At 36.1% G+C, this 15,846-nt stretch overlaps 1 long non-coding RNA gene across 1 annotated transcript; it reads right to left on the bottom strand.

Moving 5' to 3' along the window:
- Positions 1–1,113: 1,113 nt before the first annotated feature.
- On the bottom strand, positions 1,114–15,496 carry LOC309638864. Its single transcript, XR_014251366.1, has 2 exons — positions 14,694–15,496; positions 1,114–14,374 (listed from the first exon to the last, which is right to left on the bottom strand). It is a non-coding gene; the product is annotated as an uncharacterized lncRNA (long non-coding RNA).
- Positions 15,497–15,846: the final 350 nt, after the last annotated feature.

Raw genomic sequence — 15,846 nt, 5'->3', positions numbered from 1 at the left:
ACAGCAGGGCCACACCACCTTGAATTGTCCCAGTCTGTAGGGTTAATTCCCACGTTACATGGCAATAATTTTAACAACTTTATTAACCTCCACTGTAGGGTGCAACATAAAGTTACCTTTTATAGCTGCTGCAGTTCCAGCTTGGGCTCCAGGCTTACTTTGTGACCCGGGTCACATAACTGGGTTTTTATCTTTACAACTCTGCCTCTGCGCTTCTCTTGGTGATGCTAGCAAATCCAGTTTCCAAAAGGAAGTCAGTGCTAATGGCATGTGTGCTGGCATTTGTTTACTCTGCTCTCGTATTCCTTAACTTTGACGTCTCTACCTGCACACGCCTCCTGCATTGGTAGCTACATGGCTTTATGTGAGGTTTCCTGATTCTCACTGCATTCCATAGCCTCTGGTGAACATAGTACTTCCTGCCAGAGTGGGCTTCCTCTCAGCATCTGTAGTGAGAATATCTTTTTATAATTTTTCTTCTCCAGTGGGCTGGGCCAGTCCCAGGTCCTGGCTTTTCTCAGACCTCCTCATGCTGTGACACTTAACTGGGCTATACTTAGCCAAGTTCCAAGCTGTGACTAATCCATTTTTAGTATTCAGACAATGGAAAATGGTTCTAAGGTTATTGTAGATTATACTGAGGGCAAAGTATTTATTCCTATTCAGCTGGTATATTTGAGAGAAGCACAATGCTTATTTTACTTAAATACTGTTCCATATGAAATTTTATTTTCTTGAGGGGAGTAAGAAAATCATTTCATTTATTTGTTTCTTTGTGTTCACAATGGAAAGCCAGATTAAATCCTGTAATACAAATAAATAAAAACTGTTTAATGGCATGTCAGTTTGAACAATGACATGGCAAATGTGAAATTAAATTTTAATGCATTTTTGAAATATGAGGAAAAGATAACCATACAAAAAGTTATGAGGCCAGAAAGCATTAACCATTTTTATAAAAATATTAATAATTTACCATTAAGAAAAGGTGAAATGAAAAATCGTTGGAAATACTTTGAAGCAAACATCTTAAATATGCTAGTGATTTGTAAGTAGACTGTCAAACAGAGTCTTGCAGTTTTATTTGAAAATATATTCTATTTTTAGAGGCAGTTTGTACAGGATATTTTTTAAGAATGAAATAATTTGGTAAGAGTAAATACTTTTATATTTTTGGCAATAAATGACATTCATTTTAAAAGCCTAAAGGTCTGCACATTTATGTCCTCTCTCCAGTCTTCACCCTGAGGAGACTGAAATGTGATCACTGATGTGTTTATTTTCCTAGAGAGAACATGTAGCAGGACAAGAAGGACACTCAAATGCTTCATGAACAAATGAATACGGTGTCCATTTTGTTACTTGAAATGCATCCATGCCATGTGTCTGTGATCACTCAGAGTCCCATTCTTGTTGGGAGTGGAGAGAGGGAGACCGCCATGCTGTGCAGGATTTTTGCAAACCTTGACTGTGTGAATGCTTTTAGACAGTTACCACACAAGCCCAATAATCACTTTGTAAGAGGAGTTCTAAATTACCTGCCTTCAGAGTGAAATGAATTTTGTTCCTGGAATTTGATACTGCTTAACAAAGGCCCTCTTTTCAATGATACAAGATGGAATACCATATTTCAAGGGTAAACTCTTGAAAAAACTTCAAAATTGCTATATTATTTCTTTTAATCTGAATAGGTAAATAAATTAACTAGGTTTTTTTCCAGTTTTAGTTTTAGGAGACTGACTCATTTGCTGTGGTTATGGAGTTATATGTCTCACTTTTAAAAAACTGTATCATGCTTTCTTGGACTCCTCAAACCCTTATATATTTCTTGCACAAAAAATAACAATCTGTGGAAGCCACTTCCAGCCAGGTTAGAGTAGCTGGTGTCACTCAGGCTTGTCTTTCTGCCATAAACAGCTAGAAAATTGAGCAAAATATCTGAACCAGCTATTGGCAGATACTGGACACCAGGCAGTTCTGTTTGAGGAGGTTGAGATGGGGCAGAGTATTGAAGAGGAGGGAGCTTTGCAGAGAAAATGTTCCAGGATACCTCACTACACATCTGCAGACTGAAACTTTACAAAACCATGCAAAAAAAACAAGTACTAGGAAGGAATAAGTTGAAACATTCCTAAGGCTTACACAGGGCTAGAAGAGCCTTGAGTTCCAACTAGCCAGAGTGGAGACACCTCACTGAACACTTGGGGCATTCACTAGAGACAACGGAGGGTTACACCCTGGTCATGGGGCCAAACTATCCCTAGAGTAAAGGTTACTTTTACCTTATTCTAACTGATCTTAAAAACTAACTGCCAACACAATGGCCATCATCAAAAACTCTACAGACAATAAATGCTGGAGAGGGTGTGGAGAAAAGGGAACCCTCTTGCACTGTTGTTGGGAATGTAAATTGATACAGTCACTATGGAGAACAGTATGGAGGTTTCTTAAAAGACTAAAAATAGGACTACAATACGATAGTTTGGTATCAACTATCATACCATATGGTATCATTACCATACCCAGCAATCCCACTACTAGGCATATACCCTGAGAAAACCATAATTCAAAAAGAGTCATGTACCACAATGTTCATTGCAGCTCTATTTACAATAGCCAGGACATGGAAGCAACCTAAGTGTCCATCCACAGATGAATGGATAAAGAAGATGTGGCACATATATACAATGGAATACTACTCAGCCATAAAAAGAAACGAAATTGAGATACTTGTAGTGAGCTGGATGGACTTAGAGTCTGTCATACAGAGGGAAGTAAGTCAGAAAGAGAAAAACAAATACCGTATGCTAACACATATATATGAAATCTAAAAAAAAGGGTTATGAAGAACCTAGGGGCAGGACAGGAATACAGATGCAGACGTAGAGAATGGACTTGAGGACATGGGGAGGGGGAAGGGTAAGCTGGGACGAAGTGAGAGAGTGGCATGGACTTATATATACTACCAAATGTAAAATAGATAGCTAGTGGGGAGCAGCTGTATATATACTACCAAATGTAAAATAGATAGCTAGTGGGAAGCAGCTGCATAGCACAGGGAGATCAGCTTAGTGCTTTGTGACCACCTAGAGGGGTGGGATAGGGAGGGTGGAGACGCAAGAGGGAGGACATATGGGGATATATGTATATGTATAGCTGATTCACTTTGTTATAAAGCAGAAACTAACACACCATTGTAAAGCAATTATACTCCAATAAAGATGTTAAAAAAAAACGACAAAAACTAACTGCCAAAACAAATCATGAAAACAAGCTTTAAAACCTGACTACCAGGACAAAGTGCCATGCTCTCTAAAAGAAAGAAAGAAAGTCCAAACACTTTTAACAGCATAATGTTCACAATTTCTAGTATCTAATGAAAATTAATAGAGATGCAAAGAAGCAAGAAAAGGTGTCCATAAAGTAGGGGAAAAACTAGTCAATAGAAACAGACCTGGAAATGACAGAGATTATGGAATTAGCATTAAAACAGTTATTTTAATTAAGTATAAAGTTAAAAACAAATGTTATGAAGATAGAAATTAAAAGTAGTAGAAACACCCAATTGGAGTTTCTAGAAATGAAATATGCAGTATGTGAAATGCATAATTCACTGGATGGTTTTAAGAAAAAGTTAGATACTAAAGAAAAAAAAGATCAGTGAGTTTGAGAACAGTGTCATTGAGAATAGTATGCAAAAGGAAGCACAGGGAGAAGAAAAGGGGGAAAAAATAGAGCTCAGTGATGTACGGGGTAATGTGAAGGAAGCCAAAATACATGTAATTGGAATAGGAACTGCAGAAAGAGAAGAGGGTCAAAAAATTTTAAATATTGACTTAAAATCATTCTAAATTTGGTGTAAATTACCAAGCCACACATCTGAGGAACTCACCAAACCTAAGCAGCATAAACACAGAGGAAACCAAAGGCACATAGCAATTAAATTGTTTAAAATCAGTAATAAGATGAAACTTTTAATAGCAATCAGAGAAAAAAAAAACACACATCGCATACAAGGGAAAATAGATAAGAATGCCTGTAAACATTTTATTTTAAAAATTCAAGCCAGAAAGTAGTAGAACAGTAAAAAAAAAAAAAAAAAAAAAAGCCAATCTACAATTTTCTGTTTCAGTGAAAATAGTCTTAAAGAGTGAAGTTTAAATAAAAACTTTTCAGAAAAATAAAAGCTCCGAGAATTTATCACCAGTAGATGTGTATTACAAAAGATGTCAGAGGAAATTCTTCCTGCTGAAGGAAAATGATACTACATAAAAACCTGCACCTACATATAAGAATGTAGTGGGTCAAGATAAGTAAATATAGAAGAACTTCTTTCCTTTTTCTTCTTATTTCATTTATCATTATACATTTTTATTTTAAAAAATGATTTTATCCCATCATGACATCAAAAGCATGACCAATAAAAAATTAATTACACTTCATCAGTATTTAATATCTTTTGCTCTTGATAAACACTGTTAAGAGAATGAAAAGACAAGCTAGGGACTAGGGGAAAATATTTTAAAATCTCATATGTGACAAAGAGTTTGCATTCAGAGTATTTAAAGAATTCTCAAAACTCAGTAATAAGAAAATATACAACCTAATTTTAAAAATAAGCAGAAAACATGAATAGACACTTCACTAAAGAGGAAAGAAAGATTGCAAATAAACGCATGAAAATATGTTCTATAACATTAGCCTTTCAGGAAATCCAAATTGAAACCACTTCAGTCCAAATTGAAGTACTATTGTACGTGTTTAAAGTGGTTAAAATAAACAATACTGACAATACCAGGTGCTGGCCTGTAACTCTCATACATTGCTGATGGGAACAAAGATGGTACAGTCACTCTGAAACTAGTACTAGGAGGACTGAAAGGAAAAAGAGATGAAACCACAATTGTATTTGGAGATTTAAATGTGCCTTCTCAGTAACAGAGGTTTGAGTCAACAGAAAAATCAGTAAGGGTATAGAAAACTTAAACAACACTACCAACATGACCTAATTGATATTTATAGAAAAGTACAAGAGCAGAAAACACATTTTTTTCAAGTGACATGGAACATTAGGGAAACTAGACTCAGTTCAGGACAATAAAAAAAATTCACTAAATTTACAAGAACTTAAATCACACATAGTATACTCTGTACACAAGAAAATTCAATTAGAAATGAAAAACAGAAAGCTATCTGGAAAACCACAAAATATTTGGAAAGTAAAAAACAGTCTTTTAAATAACCCATAGGTTAAAGAGAAAATGACAAGACAAATTAGAAAACAGTTTGAATTGAATGGAATTAAATCATAACCCAACAAAATAATTGGGGTGAAATTTAGTTGGTGCTTTGAAGAAAATTTATAGCATGGGTATATACATTGTCAAATCCCATTGAACTATACTCTTAAAATGAGTGGATTTTATTTTATGTAAAGTGCCTCAACTAATTAAGAAATATAACTATTAATTATTGGGGTAAACGCTCATTCCACCAATTTGAGGGCTCAAGAATACTTTCCTGAATATCATTCTTTTGTTGACCATGTATAGTACTGTTTATTATGTGACTATATATAGGACTGTTCATTATGTATTAAGGAATAATAATAGCATTTGTTGAGTGCCTAATATTTTATAAACACACTGCCAATTGTCAAGGATGCCAGTATGACTAACATCAGTCTCTGCTGTTTTACTACTTGACATCCCTTGCAGGGCTGGAGCTGTCCTTGGCCATACAGTGCCAGATGGTACCAAAGCCCACACTGTGTATTCCTCAAGAGCAATGTCATTCATAAACAAAATGGTGCACAAAGTTGTAGGCGACTACTTATCATCACAACAATCAAAAAGGTCTGCAAATACACGTTCATCTGTGCTTTTCCAGTTTTTATTAATTCTAAGCTGCTTTGGGGATCCTGAGAATCAACTCATACCCCTCCTTTGGTCATCCCATGTAGAAGATTTGAATCTTAGTGATTTTGAAATAATCCTTTGAGTCCATAAGTCCTCTGCCTCAGTAAGCTGATTCTAAGTCTGGGCTTGTGTGGTATGGCCATGATGATCAACTCTGCTAGAACCAACATCGGCAAAATGGGAGGGACAACCCAGATGACTATAAACATTTCTTTCCACTCTTTTTTTTTTTTTTTTTTTAAGGAAACGCTATTTATTTATTTATTTATTTTGGCTGTGTTGGGTCTTCGTTTCTGTGCGAGGGCTTTCTCTAGTTGCGGTGAGCGGGGGCCACTCTTCATCGCGGTGCGTGGGCCTCTCACCGTCGCGGCCTCTCTTGTTGCGGAGCACAAGCTCCAGATGCGCAGACTCAGTAGTTGTGGCTCACGGGCCTAGTTGCTCCGCGGCATGTGGGATCTTCCCAGACCAGGGCTCGAACCCGTGTCCCCTGCATTGGCAGGCAGATTCTCAACCACCGCGCCACCAGGGAAGCCCCTCTTTCCACTCTTAAACAATGATCAATTAAAAAACAAGAACCAGAAATGTAAGCTTATTCATGGTCAACACCAGCGACAAGTCAGAAAAATCCTGACCTGTTTCTCAATGCCAATATTGATTGAACCGAGTTTTTATATTTAGTCAATTAAATCACTATTTTTATGTTCAAATACTTACCTAAAGCCACAGGGTTTTTTTTTTCTTTTAGTGAGAGATTTTAAAACATGTTAGTTAAATTTTATCAGATATACAGTGAGTAATAAAATGAATATGAATTAAGATGAAAGTTGGAGATACCTATGTAAATTTAGTGAGGTGATTTTTTTATATAAAAAAATAGAAAGTGTTAACACCTAGATAAAAGAGGTGAAAAACATTTATTTTAAAATTAACATTCATGTTTTCAAAGAAACATTTGAGAGCTTATCTGAGGCTAAAATGTTATTCAGTAATAATTTGGTTTGGTAGGTAAAAAGTGAGAGGAAAAAAGGAAATGAGTTTAAGGGAAATGATGGAAATCATCTACGTACCTATTTAAGACATTTCTAAGTTTGGGACATTTGGAAGAGAAAATATGGAGGATGAATGAAACTAGCAGATACCTAACCCATCTTGTTTTCTTTTTCTTTACTTCCTGTAGTTCATGCTAATTATTTTCTTTTTAGAAAATCTGTAACAACAAAAAGTATGTTCTACAAAAAAACAAATGTTAATCACACTAACATATCAACATGATCATATCTTTGTATATCAATGCATGAACATCTGCTATTAAATTAGTATTACAAAGGTGCTGTGACCAGAATATGAGCAATATTTCTATCATGTGAACAAACTCTATTTTATTTAAATATTTCCTTATTTTCACCATACAGATTATTGTAATACATCCCTAAATAAATAATACTGTAACCAACATTGTACATAAGTTTGTGTATATCAGTCTGATCATTTCCTTGTAGTACCTCCTACAAGTAGAGTTAGTTATTAAAAGGGAACCAATATTTTAAAGGCTTTTAAATGTATTTCCATTTTTTTTCCAGAAGGATTTTAACAATTTATAATCTCATCACTAATATGTAAGCATACTTATTTTACCATGTCCTTGCTAATAACGTGCATTAACATTTTTTTGTATCTTGTTAGCTTAAAAGCTAAAGGTTATGTAAGTTTTCATTAATTAGATTAGCTGTGAAGATACATTTTTGTTATGTTATGCTATTTGTAGTTTTTACTTTATAAACCATCTATTCCAGTGCTGTCCTATAGAAATAAAAACAGAGCTACTATTTAATTTAAAATTTTTCCAGCAGTCACATTAAAAAAAGTATAAAGAAATATGGAAGGGGCTTCCCTGGTGACACAGTGGTTAAGAATCTGCCTGCCAATGCAGGGGACACTAGTTCGAGCCCTGGTCTGGGAAGATCCCACATGCTGTGGAGCAACTAAGCCCGTGCACCACAACTACTGAGCCTGCGCTCTAGAGCCTGCGAGCCACAACTACTGAGCCCGTGTGCCACAACTACTGAAGCCCACGTGCCTAGAGCCCATGCTGCGCAACAAGAGAAGCTACCACAATGAGAAGCCTGCGCACCACAACGAAGAGTAGCCCCCACTCTCTGCAACTAAGACCCAATGCAGCAACGAAGACCCAACGCAGGCAAAAATTAAAAAAAAGAAAAAACTCTTTAAAAAGGAAATATGGAAAATTAATTTAAGGTATTTAGTCTACTTAGCCCAGTTACCATTTCAACATGTAATCAATATAAAAATTATTAATGAGAAATTAAAACATTTTTCATACTAGCTCTTTGAAATCTTCTCTGTATTTGACACAATATATCTCAATTATGACTGATCACATTAGTCGTACTCTATCTTATCTCAGGTGTATTTCTGAGACAACAAAACTGATTTGGAAGTGTCAAAAGAGGAACAGGAGAATAGAGTCAATTTTTACTGGATGTGAGCCTAGGATTCCTTACCTGATCATGCCTCCATTTTGGAAATAAGAATAGATTCTTCTGTCAGTAGTCCAGTAACAGAAAGTGAGGACCAGCTCACCTAGGAAGATGAAGATGGAATTTGTGCCACAGGAAGTTGAGCTTGAGCTCAGCCATGGCACACTAAGCCCCCTCAGAAACAAATAGCCTTTCATCATCTTTAATATACAGAGCAACTCAACTCTCCCAGGTCTCTAACCCACCCTGCACCTCCAAATCATCTTGAATTGGAAAGTGAGGAGAGGCCTTCTCTAACATAATCCATTCTCTAACCAAAGCATTTATAACTTTTGCATAGCAATAGTTAGGGATTCTTGATTTTTCCCATCCAGTTTGTAACATTTCATTAAAATTCAATTGGTCTCTCTATATTTTTAAAAAACATAGTTAATGAAGTTATTTTTGTTGAATTCACACATACTATATTTGAATCTTTCACTTTCTCTCTATACACATATAGAATCTCTATGTACATAACTATATTTATATATTGATTTGTACACATGATATAGAAAGAAAATTTAAATATTTTATATTTATAATTAAATATACATGTTCATGTATATGTAAATATGATACACACACGTATCTACACACATATACACTCATATGTAATATTCTCATAAGCCAGTCATGTAACAAACAACTATGATGCATAAAGCTTAATTATTAAAATGATAAACTGCTGAAATTGATCGCTGTTTCATTTACTTACATGAGAGATAATATGTTTTCTTAGCACGGACTAGATTTTTTCTTAGTTAAAAATGTTGCTTCCTGGAAGGACTCTTTCCTAGAAATGTTTCCTGACTGAATAGAAGACACATCTCTCTGAAGGCAGCACCTTGAGCAGGACTGAGGCAGGCTGAAGGTACTTGGTGTGTTTGCCTTATCCTGGCAGAGACATGGGGCCTAAAAAGAGATAGCTTGGGTATATCTGCTGATCCTTGAATCTTATGATTTTGTGAGGATTCTGTCCCTGTCTCTGCCCCTGCTTGTATATCTGTGGCCATCAGAGACAGTTGTATACATGATAGGGCACTCATCACTCTCCTTTGCTCTGCATGGGAGAGATCCCTGTAGTCTCAAGAATGCCCCTCTAGAGGCTCTTCCTGGGCCTGGAGTTTCCCCTTGTACTGATTTCCTCCCAGGTATGAAGTCCAGGCTAAGCCCCAGTTTCTTCTCTTGGGATCTAGTCAATGGTTGTCAAGGGCTCCTGAACTTCAGTCCCCCACTGTGCAAAAACACAGCTCTGCTTTCTTTTGGGCTTGGGTTTTGCTCAAAGAATGACCTTTAACTGGTTTCCTGAAGAGACCCTCCTTTCATTTGCTTTTTACCTGGTATATAGCCAAAGAAAAAGCTCCCCCATCCACCTTCCAAAGTGACTCGCTCAGGAAGCCTTTACTTCTGTGGCAGGTCCCGAAGGAACTTGTTCACAGGGTGTCTGCTGAGCCCCTCGGGCTGGGCTGTTTCTCCCTTGACTTGGAGGGATCCTCAACCCTGCATCACTTCCTCCACGTGTTCCTGCCTTGGGTCCTTTAGGGTCTTTTCCTTCTTGAATTAAGACTAAATTCTTGTATTTTCTGGAGTTCAGGATCTAGAGCTCCAACTGCCACAGGCTGCTCCCTGTGGACCCTGTGTAGACTTTCGGCACCTGAGAAACTGACATGTCCTCACTAGGTGTGCTCTGAGGATGGACTGTAGGGCATTAGGAGTTAATCTACTTGAGGCAAAGTAGCTTAAATTCAATGAGACAGGTTCCCTTAGAACCTTCTATTCTTTCCTGAGAGTTCACATATCAGATGTCTCTCTATGTAAAAGTACTTGATTGAGAAATATAGGAAGAGGAACAAGAAATAGAGTTAGTCTCTGATGGGCATGTGTCTAGGATGGTCTTACCTGATTTATGACTTGATTTTCCTAAAGTAACATTGATTCCTCTGTAGGCAGTAGAGTAACATAAGGAGGAGTCCCATTCACAGAAAAAAGTAGAAAATGGATCAATGTGCCAAGCAGTAGAGCTTGAACTCAGCCGTGGGAGAGCCTCATTTAAAAAGATAGCCTGAATATTATTATTCAGTCTTAGAAAGGAATGAAATTCTGATATACCCTTCAATACGGATGGAACCTTGACAACATTAAGCTAAGTGAAATGAGCTAGCCACAAAAGGGCAAATGCTGTGTGATTCCACTTACATGAGGTACCTAGAATAGGCAAGTTCATAGAGACAGAAAGTAAAAGAGATGTTACCAGCGGGCTGAAGGGAGGAAGGAATGGAGAGTTATTATTTTACAGGTACAGGATTTCAGTATTGGATTATTAGAAATAAGTTCTGGTAATGAATAGTGTTAATAGTGCAAAGTTCTGGTAATGAATAGTGGTTATAGGTGCATAACAATCTGAATGTACTTAATGTCACTCAATTGTACACTTAAAAATAGTTAAAATGGTAAACGTTATGTTATATATATTATACCACAATACAAAAAAAGAAGATAGCCCTCTATCACCTGAAGCACACTGAAGCACCTCATGCACTCTAGTCAAGAGTTCTAGACCCTCATCGCTGAGCTATAGGACATTCACAAGGGTTGGGGGAGGTTAAGGGGGAGTCTATAGTCTTTCCATCTGCCAGCAGCCAAGCAACTCCATCTACTCTTCTTGGGTCTAGATCATCTCTGGGCTTTCCTATTTTCCAACTTCATCCTTTCATTGTATCATATATTTACCTTAATGCACTTTTCTGTTCATTCCATCTGTATCCCAGGTATGATCCTGGTTCCCCTTTACCACTTGGGGATCTCAACTTGAACCTCACTAATTCTACAGCTTTCAAAAGTCTTAATTCTCCCTGGAATTTCTGCTAATTCCCAGATACTTACACTCCAGCATCTCCTTTGTCCTCAGCTCCAGCTTCCCCACATTGTATGTATTTGCCTTAACCCGGACACAGTCCCCTTTTTATTTCCCCCAAAAGAATCCACATTGATGGAAAAGGATTAGTGAGAAATGTAACATTTACTAAAGCACTGCAAGACTGAAAAAGATAGAGACAAGTGCATAGAAAACATCATGGTAAACTACTTAAAAATCCCCTCTTTGTATTCCTTATGCAGCAAAGTCCTTTTGGGATACCCTGTCCTTGAGGGCTCTCAAATCCCACCCTTGCACCTGTGCAGGGCCCTGTCTCATCCATCTCTCTCACGTCTTTCTCCAAAGTCATCTTCATGATGACTCCTTCAGCTAACTTTTCTATTTCTTCTCCATTCATTGAACAGAGAAATTTAGCTCTCCCAAATATCTACTTCAACCTGCAGTCCCCAAACCATCCTCCCTTGAGAAGAGAGGCTTCTTTTCCCCTGCCGATTTATTTTTTTATTTTTATATATTATCTTGTTGCAACTTTATTAAGATATTACTTATATAACACAAAATTCACTCTTTTAAAATGTACAATTCAATGGTTTTTAGTATATTCACAGAGTTGTACAAATAACATAGTCCAACCTCTTACGATAGTAGTTAGAATCAGATATAGGAATATATACAATATATTTTGTTTGAAGTCACACCTAGTGTTACTCTATGAAACATATCCTGATTTTTTCATCTACTTTCTAGCTTTTTACAGAAATACCAATTGCCTTTTCTAGACTATTAAAAATGATTAATGATATCATTTTCTTTGATGGCTTTTATATGTCTGTTTTATCTCCCTATCTTAGCCGGTCATATAACAGAGTTGTGGTCCTTACAGCTTCATTATTAAGGTTATAAACTGTTGAAATTAAACACTGTATCATTTCTTTACTACCAATCCTTCCTACCCATATGATGGGGCTTTATTAGATCTCACAGCTCCTTTCTTTGTCTGTCTTCTGTATCAACAGCTACTCCACAATCTCCCATGACCTTGGAGTATACACTTCAAATTCACACTCTGTCTGCTTTTCCTTGACTTCAGGAGTTCTCGGTATTCAGAGACATCCTTTTATTTATACTTGTACCTCTTGTAACATCCATTATGGATTAGTTGCCCATTTGACTGGTATTAAAGGTCTCAGGATTCACAGATGTAAACATTTCCTACAAATTTGGTTTGAAGATAAGTTCCAGAAAAGAGTTTTCAGGTCAGGATAAGGAGCTATAAAGATGGTCCACCAAATATATTCTCCAAAAATATGAATATCATAAGGAGAAAAAGGCTGAGAAAGGCTGACATTAGAGGATATTAAAGATAAAATGGCAACTAAATACAGTATGTGATTCTAGACCTGCAGTATCCAATATGACAGCAGCTGGTCACATGTGGCTATTAAAATTGATATTAATTGAAATTAAATAAAATTAAAATGCAATTTATCAGCTACAGTGGCCACATTTCAAGCACTCAATATCTATTTGTGGCTAGTAGTTACTGTATTTCACAGGGCAGGTCTATTCATATACTTTGCACATTTAGAATATATAATTCGTTTGGAAGAATTCCTGGGCTTCAATGCCAGATACTTAGTAAACATTTTGGTAACATATCCTTGTAGCTAAAATTTCTAGTCCTCAATAATTTATTCCTGTATCTGCTAAATTCACAAAATCTACCCTCGTAAAATTTAAATAAGAATGACATGATATTTTTTTCAATTTTCTGAGTTGACTGTAAAATGCAATTTACAGACAACTTTTTAGAAAGGCACTCTTGCTTTAAACCATAAAAACACTGGCTAATAAACAGATACATGTAACCATAAATTCAACAGTGTTATTGGGAATTTGTAATTGTGGTTACCAACAAAAGGGAATTTTAAAATTGGCATCTTCAGTTTTCTAGTTTTAAATACCCTTAAAATTCTTAAAGTAACTGTATGTCTCAGAATATCAATTTTTATGGAATGGTCTTGTTTTAGCAAGAAAACCAAGGAGTGCACTTACAAAAATGTGCAAAAATTCTTTCCTAGGACAATGGTCTTTTCTCTGAGCTCTGGTTCTCGTTAATAAAGAGCATTGTGCTCAATAGTCGTTGTGCATGGAAGACCTTGACAATGTTGCATTAGTAAAGAGCACAAATGGCTAATTTTAAAGAGTAATCCTTTTGCATTTATGATCTGTACATCAGAATCAAACTTCAATGCATTTCTAGCTTTTGGTAGTAGTAAAATCATTTATCTAAAAAATATTTATTTTTAAATGTTTGGATGCACTGGAGAAAAACTGAATTAAAAAGAAACCAAACCCAGTGTTGGTTTGGGTTTCAGTGTCAGTTAATACAATTTTGAAAGTTGTTCTGATGGGTTCTCTGGAAGTTTCCTGGGTAATGACCGAATATATTCTGAGAGAGGAGTGGATGAGGCCCCATAATTAGTGTAATAAGTCATCTTGGTAGACCAATCAGCTAGTCTTGTCCTAGCTCTGATTAAACACACTTTTTAGGGAGTTCAAACTGCCACAAACCATCCATTTTAATGAAAAGAATCTGATTGGTAATTTGAATAGGATTGTATTAATCAATATCATGGGGTCAACCAGCTTTATTTTTGACACTGTATAGATTTCAACACAGATGTAGATTAAAGTATTGATTTTGAATTTTTTTTGTTGAGCATCTAGTATTATGCCTACTGTATTAATGTCTGCTCAATAAATGTTGAATGAGTAAATAAATAATTTAAAAAAATTTGCTTTTGGATATGAAAATACGCTTAAACTTAATATGCCTCTAGAAGCAATTTCAGCAAAATACCACATGATGGGGTTGCTATTCTATGAAGAAGGACTTCTGAAAAGAAAATACCCTTGCTGCATTTCTGGTTAGGGTGAAATAATTTAGGGACAGGTAGAAAACATTAATTCAGATTTGTCAAAAAAGGTCACCTTCCTTTTTTCAGTTAAATATTGTATAATTGTTTTAAAGCAGATGCCTTTTTTTTTTTTTTTTTTAATTTTATTTATTTATTTATTTTTATTTATGGCTGTGTTGGGTCTTCGTTTCTGTGCGAGGGCTTTCTCTAGTTGTGGCAAGCGGGGGCCACTCTTCATCGCGGTGCGCGGGCCTCTCACTATCGCGGCCTCTCTTGTTGCAGAGCACAGGCTCCAGACGCGCAGGCTCAGTAATTGTGGCTCACGGGCCCAGTTGCTCCGTGGCATGTGGGATCTTCCCAGACCAGGGCTCGAACCCGTGTCCCCTGCATTGGCAGGCAGATTCTCAACCACTGCGCCACCAGGGAAGCCCGCAGATGCCTTTAAAATTAATAGAACAGTAACTCTCAAATGTGGATCAGATCTGAATTGCACAAAAGTTCGAAAAAAAACCCAACAGATCATTTTGCCTTACCTTGGACCTTCTGAATCAGAAATACTTAAGGAGTAAGAAGGGAGATCCATATTGAAAAACAAAAAAACAACCTAAACCACCTCACCTGATTCTCTGTCTCAGCCAGAACTGAGACTCTAAACTAGTAGAATGTTTTATTAAATTTATTAAATTTTTGCCTATTATAAATGGTATGTTAGAAGGAAGTAGAATTGTTTGGTAGCAAAAGAAAGATACTTCGAACTGGGTGAGAGACAAGAAAGAGATAGGAAAAGCAGATGTGATAATTTATAAGTTATACAATTGGGGGACCATTTAGTGTATGGGCAATTATTTCTGTAACTGCCTGTGGTCCTTAAGAATTATTTTAATGCACATTACAGTCGTTGACATTCATAATGATTCAACTGAGTCATTTATTTCCAGAATACTTTATAATACATTTCCAAAGATCCTTATAAAAGCAAAAGCCACCGGCACGAATAAAAAAATAAAGTAAAATAAACTTTCAAATTACTCCCCAGAGTTGTAATTTACTATGCAACCTCTTTACCTCCTATTGTATAGTTGAACTTCAAGGCGAAATTTTGTCTGCTTTTTACTTTGAATATTTGTATATATATCTCTGATGGCTAAGGGCAGGATCTATATCTTACTTATCTTTTGTGTGTGTGTGTTTAACACAGTGTTTTACCAAAAAGAGACATTTGATTTATTTGACTTCAAAACAAGCTCAAAAAAAAAAAAAAAAAAAAAAAACAAGCTCAGATAGCTGGAAAATTCATTCATATCTAATTCTCCTGAAATTTCCAAGAATTGAGGCTTATTTTATTACTTTATTATTTTTTATTAGGTGAAGCAGGAAGGGATTTGTGTGGAATGACTTCTCTAGAAATTGTCTAGTTAGAATTCTTTCCTTTGTCTCAGTGGTATGATTCTATACCTTGATATTCCTTATCAATCAAAAACAGTAGAATGTCTTAAGAATATATCAAATAAGTGCTTTAATTTATTAGACTACACAACAGTAACATGACATATAGATTACATAACTATAGATAAATATTTCCAAAAAATGCC

Source organism: Balaenoptera physalus (assembly GCF_965194825.1).
Source record: "Balaenoptera physalus genome assembly, chromosome: 11".
In the NCBI taxonomy this organism is placed as follows: Eukaryota; Metazoa; Chordata; class Mammalia; order Artiodactyla; family Balaenopteridae; genus Balaenoptera; species Balaenoptera physalus.
The sequence above is the reverse complement of the archived record's forward strand: the minus strand, read 5'-3'. Positions and strand labels throughout refer to the sequence as shown.